The following is an 8,587-nucleotide window of genomic DNA, read 5'->3' on the forward strand; positions in this document are numbered from 1 at the left end:
TCTGCAGAGCCTTTTGGCCACCGCGTCCATGGTCCAGGGGTCTCTTTGCCTAAAGATAGTGGAGAGGGTCAGGCAGTTCCGAGAAGGGGATTTCCTGGGCTGTAGCCCCTGATGATGAATGGCCCAGTCCTGGTCACTCCAGCCCCCTGACCTCTTCACCCGAGAGGGTTAAGAGTTGGGGAGTGAGGGTAGGGAGAGAGGGTGGGGAGGCAGGCAGTCCCAAGCAGCCACCCCACTCCAGCCTCCTGCCCACTGGGAAAAGGTCCCTGCCTGAAGGGGTGCTCCCTGCTGCCTTGGAAGCCTCTCCCACCCTTGTAGCCTTGGCCCTGACCAACTCCAAGCATCCATGAGATTCAGGGTGTTTGGGATGACGCTCGGCCATTGAGCGCAGTCCTCAGCAGCTCAGGTGGCACAGCAGTAAAGAATCCACCTGCCAAGCAAGAGACAGGAGTTCAGTCCCTGCGTCAGGAAACGGCAACCCGCTCCAGTAATCTGGCCTGGAGAAGTCCATGGACAGAGGAGTCTGGCGGGCTACAGTCCAGAGGGTCGCTGAGTGACTAACACTTTCACTTTTCACTTTCACTCAACGGCTCAGACCCCCAGGAGACCCAGAAATGGATAAAGCAGATGGATAAGTGGATAAATAGATAAATCAGTCATCCTTTGGGAGCTGCTTGGAGTGAGGGAGGGGGAGAATCTTGGAAGGTGCCTGCCATGTGTAGTCCCAGCTTCAGCCCCGGTCCACCAGGACCCTGCATGGGCGAGAAGACACAGGTCCCAGCTTGGACATGGCAGGATCCTCTTCTAGACGACCTCCCCAGACAGGGAAGACCCAGGATCTGTGCCCGCCTGTCTCTGCCTGCCCTTCCCTTTCCACCTGGGAATCAAAGGAACAGTGGGCTTTTAGTCACTGTGAACCAAAACAGAATTTTCATCATTTCCAAAACCTTACTATCATCTTCACTGGCTCTGAGTGTTATTTCAGGTAAATACAATGTTCCCATTTTACAGAAGAGAAATAGACATCACAGTTGCAGCCACACAAGAATCAATAAGGGACCAATGACTAATTCTCCTGACTCCCAGCCTCCTTCCATCAGACCAAGCTGGCCTGCCTTACTACTACTACTAAGTCACTTCAGTCGTGTCCAACTCTGTGCGACCCCATAGACGGCAGCCCACCAGGCTCCCCCGTCCCTGGGATTCTCCAGGCAAGAACACTGAAGTGGGTTGCCATTTCCTTCTCCAATGCATGAAAGTGAAAAGTGAAAGTGAAGTCGCTCAGTCATATCCGACTCTTAGCGACCCCATGGACTGCAGCCTACCAGGTTCCTCCTTCCATAGGATACAATGTTCCCATTTTACAGAAGAGAAATAGAGATCACAGTCGCAGCCACCCAAGAGTCAACGGGGCACCAATGACCAATTCTCCTGACTCCCAGCCTCCTTCCATCAGACCAAGCTGGCCTGCTTTACCTGACCCCTGAAGCCAGGCCCTCCACCTGGGTTACCTGTACCGTTATCTGAAAGCACCTAATACCTACCACCCAAGGGATCAAAAGACACCCACTAGAAAAACTATTCCAAAGGCTTAGAATCATAGCCTACTAGAGATTTTCTGGTCCTCTTATTTTACATGTGAGGGAAGTGGGATCCAGAGAGGGGAAGTGCTTTGTCCCAGGCCACACAGCAAGGCAGAGCTAGGATTCGCCCTCCAGCTGCACCCAGGGACTCACCAGGCTCCTTGCCCGTCTCCCCTGGCAGGGCCTAGGCAGGGCCGCGGTTTTCTTGCATCGTAGCATATGGAAGTTTTTCAAGGGCGAGGCAACTTTGCGCTTCTCTTGCTCCTCTCATGTGCATCACAGAGGCCATGAAGGATTTTCATCCAGAGATTGTAAGCGTCTCTGGGTGCTCTTGTGATGAATCTCGCCTACCCCTACTCCAGGCAGAGCTGCCCCAGGAAAATGCCAGGATGTGGGGACCCCTGGGAGATCACAGCTGCTGCCCACAATCTGGGTGCCCTGGAGGCGGGACTGAAACTCAGGGTTTCCACTTTAGCCTCTGTCTCACTGGTTCCTCACATATCAGCCTAAACTGAAAACTAAAAGCTTTTCTCTGCCTCCTGGGCAGAGAAGCTCTGGAGTGGGAGCCCAGAGGCCCGGGTCCAGCCTCAGCTCTGAAGCAACTTCCAAGACGCCTTGGGCAAGTCTCCGACATGTTCTGGGAGTTGCAGCCCCACCTGTGCAGTGAGGACATCAGGCCAGATTGTCTCTAGCGTCCCTCCAGCTCTGCCAGGCCCAGCTCCGTGGTTTAGGAAGCAGTAGAGAGGCAAGTGAAGCCATTAGGAGTAACGAAGAGATGGGGGTTGAATAATAGTCATAACGCAGTTTTCCGCAAACAGGGACTATGTTCTAGGAACTCACCTAGGGGCTGCACACCTGTTCTTCCTTTTGATCCTCACAAGGATTTTAGAGATCCTACTATAATCTTCATTTCACAAATGAGTCAACTGAGGCTCAGAGAGATTAAGTAATTGTCTGAAGTCACACAGTCTGTAATCAGTGAGGTCGGAACATCTGACTTTTCTCCCTAACCCTTCCCCCCACCACACACAATCCCCAGCGGTGGCCACCTCGGTTCTCAGGGCCCGTCTCTCCAAATCGGCTCTGGGGTTAGTGGGGCCTCCCTCCCCCTACCTCTGATGTCATCATCACAGCACTAACTTTCCAGCACTTTCTCAACATCAGACTCTTGTCAGACCACAAGTCCCAAATTTTGCTCCAGAGAAAATGACTCTATCCCACCTCTCATTCAAGCCCTTACTGCTTTTTGCCCCTAGTTTACCCTCCCCTCCTTGAGGTCCCTGCCCATGACCCATCCCCAGCCCCTTTCCCAGGGACCCCACATTGCCTAATTCCTGTGACTTTAATTCCTCCCCAGCTGCTTTTCTCAGCTTTGGGGCTCATGACTTCTGGGGTAGGGGTATATCCAGCCTGCCTCTTTCCTGCGCATCTTCTCAAAGTTATCCGGTATCGGGCTGCGTGCAGGAGTGAAGGGAAGGTGCCTGGATGTTCACAGGTGAGATCACTGCAGGAGGGCAGAGGGGACACCCCAAGGGGCTCCACCGCAAGCGGTTTGCGATAGCACCCGGTGCCAAGGAGAGGACCTACGAGTCACTGACTCTGCTCAAGGTGGAGGAGAGTAGGCTGGTCCCCGGGCATACCCCAGGGAACAGAGGGGAAGGAGAACTGGAAGGAAAATGCCAGAGCACTTGCTGATTCATTATAACCTGGAAGACCAGAAGAGGGAGCAACAGAGGATGGCACCAAGGTTTAGGGGAAAACGGGGTGATGGGAGAGGTGTGGTGAGCCACACAGAAATCAAGCGGTTAGGAGAAAACTCTGTGCGTGTGGTGGGGGAGAGGGGGCAGGAGAGGGTGCAGGATCTTGTTTCAAACACTGGTTTTGAAATGACAGAGGGATTTTCAAGTGGAAATGCCTATTGAGTGATTAGAAAAACAGGACCCAGAGCAGCAGGAAGGCAAGGGGCAGGTCGTATAATTACTGTGCCCTGAACTCTAAGCTGAGTGTGGGGCCCCACCCGCCCCACCCGGAGCCTGAGTCAGCCAGCCTCAGCGGAAATTTGATGAGTGAAGCCAGGTGACCACATCCTGAGATAGGGTCATCCTGACCCTAGAGATGACCGCACCTGGGGGCAGCCGCACTGCAGGGAACAAGGAAAGCCAGGAAATCCCTGGCTGTAAGAGGAGGTGAGCCTGCAGAGGATCAGATGAGCTGGTGGGGGTGGGGGGCAACACTGGGTTTAGAGGAGAGGGAGAAAGGCAGGTAAGCTAGAAGAGGGAGTAGGGTAGGTCAAGACTGGTTCTCTGTTCCAGTCAACAGCGTGGATGCGGGCAGAGACCTGGGTGTGGGTCAAGGCCCTACCTGATGAGCTGGAGGTGTGGAGGGCATGGGGAGAGGACCCGTGGGCCCGGCAGTGACAGCAGCAGGAGGCAGAGGCTTTCACCGAGACAGGGAGGAGTTTCACTCTTGAAACTGGGGGCTGTGTGCACATCGGGGGAGAGAGAGGGTAACTAAAGATGGCTGCGCAGGCCCTGGGAGGCAGGGGGTCCCAGCGGTGCCTGGAGACTCAGGTCCCTGGAGACTGCAGCCTCCTCCAGCCAGAATCACAGTTTCAGACAATGCAGCAGCTTCCTAAGACGTACCCAGGCAGAAGCCAGAGTGTGGCCAACGTTCTAGCTGTCTCTTCCGGTTCAGTGAATTCTGGTGTCCCCCCTCCAAAACACACACACACACAGCAGAGTCCCTTCTGCTTTCAGCAAAGGCCATGCAGCAAGTTACTCTCTGAATCGAGGAGGAGTGGCCAGCACCCCCTTGAACAGATATTCCCAAGATGGGTCGGGACGAAGGGACCAGATCCCCCAGGGAGCTGCCTTCACTCAGACCTCCCAGAGCCTCCATCCCCTCTCCTAAAGGCACCTTCCCTTCCCCGGCCTTTTCCAAAATCAATCCCGACATCTCCTTAAATCGAAGTCAGCCACAATGAAAGGGTGGTGCGGAATTTTGTTTACCAATCCTGGCATCTAATTAAAATTAGCTGATGGTTCTTCTAGTTGGTTTTTTTGTTCTGACTATTTTTAAGCCGGAGCTGCTAGATCAGTGCAGCCACTAGTAAGCTGTCAAATCAAATTTTCAAAAGCAAATTGCTTTTATAATTAATTTAATTATTATTACGGCTCCCAGTTTTGTGTTGCCTTAATGAACACAAGCAGGTTTCACCCTCTGCTTCTCCCCCACTCACTTAGCACCCCCTTGCCTCCCCAGACCCACCTCCCAGGCAAATGGAAAGGCAAGAAGAAAAGCAGACACAGGCGCCCAGGCCCCGTCCGCGACCACCCGCCTCCCCAGCAGCTACCTCTCTGACTCACGCCCTCACCCTCAGAGTGAGTAATTAAAGTTCTGCTCCCTGTTACGGAATAAATGGTACATGTTTTAATTACCCCGAGCCTACCCAGGCATCCTCACACCCCCGCCCAAGACTGTGAATCTGGTGAAGTGGGGGAAAGGGTGGGGGGACAGTTCTGAGAAAGAAAGAGCTTCTGTGACAGTGACAGCGGTCTGTCACCCGGGGTCTGGAATTCGCTGGGGAACCGTCAGTTACTAAGGAAACTAGGCGGAAGAGAAGAAGGGAGAGAGGCGGTTGGATCCAATTTTGGGCGACAAGTATGAGGCGTAAAGATGTCGGACCCTCTGCGCATCCTAGGCTCAGTGGCAGCGTCTTCGGGGTGTGCGGGGCCAGGTCATCAGAGAGGGGTCACCTGGAGGCCACACCCTTCTCAGGAGCCCAAGGCAGGTCAAGGGGATGGAGACACAAAGGCAGGAGCAGTGATGGGCCGGGACAGTGACCAGAAGCTGTGTGTGTGTGTGTGTGTGTGTGTGCGCGCGTGCGCACCCACAAGCACACAACCGTTCACACCCATGTTTGTGCATGTCCATGTTTTTATCCGTTTCAGTCTTTTGGGTGTTTTTTGTTTTCCTCCTTCCCAGTTTGTGACTTTTCTCATTTCCATCTTTTCTCCATTTCCTGGCCAGCATGGTTCTGCCCCCTTCTTTTCTCCCTCTCTCCTCTCTCCGTCTCTGTCTTCATCTCTGTCTTCTCTTCCCCTGCTTCTCCATCTGCCACCCGACCCTGCATCCCCCAATATCTCTTTCTCTGCTTGTCCAGTTAACCCCCCTCCCAGGCCCGCCCTCTCTGCCTCTCTTTCCCTGTCTCTGTGTCTGTCGGACTCTGGCTCAGACGTGACCCTGTGAACCGTAAGGGCAGGAGACCTCGGGACACTGGAGCATCCCTGCCTGCCCTGACTCCCCTCCCAGGCCTGGCTGATTTCTCCTGCCCCAAGGAGCCACAGCACCCTGGGCTTCATCAAATCAGCTTTCAAAATCCATTGCTGTGGGGAGGGAGAAACTTGGCCCATACAAGTCCCCATTGTTTCTGAAACAGAAGCAGAGACCAGGAGAGAAGGGCTAGGGGTGGGTCTTGAACCAGCCCAAACAAGGGGGAGGGGGAGCTCCAGCCAGGTGAGGGTGACAGGGTTTATTTCTGGGTTTTTGAGCTGAAGGACAGACAGGACGCTGCAGAGAATGAAGGGTGTGAGTCACCGGTGCAGTGGGGCTTGGGCCTGGCTGGTGGCAGGGCATTCTGGAAGCCATTCAGGAAGCCCACGAGCATGCCAGGTCCTGGGGAGAACCCACCATTCCCAGCAAAAAGCCGTTCCAGGTGAGGCTGGGCCCTCCCTCATCTTCCAATGGGCAGGGGGGACCCATGCCCTCTCTTCAGGAAGCCGGGGCTGGGACTTCTGCGGCCTCACTCCTGCTGCAGGACCGGCTCCTTCTCGGCTCCTCTCGTCTCTTCTCGGTCTGCAGCTGACCCAGGCTTGGATCCTTTCCTGTTCCTCCTCCTGGTAAAGAGAGGGCCCAGGTTCCGTGTGGCCTGACCCCTGGCTCCCAGGGTCCCTCAGGGAGAGCCCAGTGCTCTGGAGGGACGGAGCCCTGCACCCCACATCCCCCAAACCCCCACACCGGCTGCTCAGAGGGGCCAGCAGTGGTGGAGGACCACTCAGGCTGCCCTGCCCAGAGCAGGAATAGCCTAAGAGGTGGGTTACCTTTCTCTCCTGGACCAAGTTTTTCGGAGGCCTGGGAAGATAAGAGGTCCATTTCTGTCTCACGTACACATCCTTACACACACACATGCCTGGGAAGATAAGAGGTCCATTTCTGTCCCACCTACACATCCTTACACACACACACACACACACACACACACACACACACACACACACACACACTCATTCAAAGGGTGGCAACTCAGCCCTCCTTACTCTAGGGGGCGCTCTCCAGTCAGATGCCTGACAGCCGCCTGGAGGCACTTCCAGAAGACCAAGGTTCTCTCGGAGCCAGAATCTCAGCAGGAGTTCAAGGCCAAGGTGAGAGGCCTCAGCCCTGCTTCTGAAGCCACCCACAAAGGCCTCGACACCGCGGGCCGCAGGCGGATCTGGCATCCTCGGACACCCCTCACCATTGCCAGTTAAATGCTCCAGCCAAGGCACGTGTGTAGAGCAAGCCTGCCACCTGGTGGTGAGGCTACTCAACTACAGACCGGGGCTCTGGAGGGGGTTCAGTGGGCGTGGGGCCCCCGGACTGGGGCCCCTCCAGGACTGATCCCTGAGGCAGTGCTGTCATGTGGGGGCTGCATGGAGCCCTTCCCAGAACTCTTCCAAAGGAGCTCATGGGGGCAGAGAGCAGAAAGCAGGGGTGGGGTTGGGGGCATGGAGTTCAAGAGCTAAGACAGAGGACCCAAGGGCCAGGCCTGAATGGACTCAGAAGAGATTTAATGTGTCTCTGCCCTGAGGAAGCAGCAGCCTGGGGCACTGAGAAGCTCGAAAATCCAGGTTTCTCTCCTGGGTCCACCACCAACACCCAGCTCTCAGGTAGATGGTAGGCCTTTGTGTGGGGACCCAGTAAGACACAGGCCTGCTCTTTAGGAGCTGGTGGGCTTGAAGTAATTCACACCGCAAGCCAGGAGCTGACAGTCTGGAGATCAGCTACAATTAGGACAGGAAGGACCTTGGCAGTCAGCAGACCCAACAGAGGCTGCAGGACAGGTTTTGTGAGCCCCTGCCCTCACATGCAAAAATGTCCATAATAAAATTGCATTTTATGACTTTGGTATAAAGATAAATATATTTATACTACACAGGTGGTTCAGCAGTAAAGAATCTGCCTGCGAGGCGGGAGCCACAAGAGACCTGAGTATGATCCCTGGGTCAGGAAGATCTCCTGGAGGAGGGCATGGCCACCCACTCCAGTATTCCTGCCTGGAGAATCCTATAGACAGATGAGTATGGCGAGCTCCAGCCCATGGGGTTGAAAAGAGTCAGAGTCAGACACGACTGAAGCGACTTAGCACACATGCACGCACACCCTGTAACATTTCTACAGCCTAAATTTGGGGGGTTTTTTCCTTCTGACTTCAGAAGGAATTAAAACCTTTCCAGATGCCTAATGGAGACATGAACCCTGAGTCCAACCTCTTCATCTTGCTGATGAGACGGAAGCCCAGAGGAGGACAAGGCCTGCCCGCCATCACACAGCAGGCGCTGGCTGGGCTGGGGGGCCACAAGGAAGTCCTCTGAGCCAGACTAGGGTTCTCTTCATTATCCATTTAACCTCTTTCAGGAAACAGAAGAATCCCTGCTACCTACCCTGCAAGCCAAGGAAGAGCCCCCCTGCCCAGCCGCTCCAGGCCCCTTCGATTACCCACCACGTGGGGAGAGCCTGGTTGGCTTCCGCCCGCTCCTCCCCGCCCTCCCAGCAGCAGCCTTCCCTCCCCCGGTCCTGGCCAGGCAGCCAAGTCACCACCACCACCACAGCGCTTTGGCCTGCTGTCTTATTAATTCCTAATTTCCAATTTGCAAGAAGAGAGAGCCTTAAACCTCCATCTCACCAGCCCAGCAATCACACAGATGTACCAAGTATCTCTGGACAGCCTTTAATTTATCTCCCAGCGC

The 8,587-nt window shown here is 54.9% G+C and overlaps 1 non-coding gene across 1 annotated transcript; it reads right to left on the minus strand.

Moving 5' to 3' along the window:
• Positions 1-6,490: 6,490 nt before the first annotated feature.
• On the minus strand, positions 6,491-6,577 carry LOC128061076 (Z6 small nucleolar RNA). The gene has a single exon (XR_008200691.1). It is a non-coding gene; the product is annotated as a Z6 small nucleolar RNA (small nucleolar RNA).
• Between the last annotated feature and the right edge of the window lie 2,010 nt (positions 6,578-8,587).

The sequence above is a fragment of the Budorcas taxicolor genome, chromosome 15 (assembly GCF_023091745.1).
Source record: "Budorcas taxicolor isolate Tak-1 chromosome 15, Takin1.1, whole genome shotgun sequence".
Lineage (NCBI taxonomy): Eukaryota > Metazoa > Chordata > Mammalia > Artiodactyla > Bovidae > Budorcas > Budorcas taxicolor.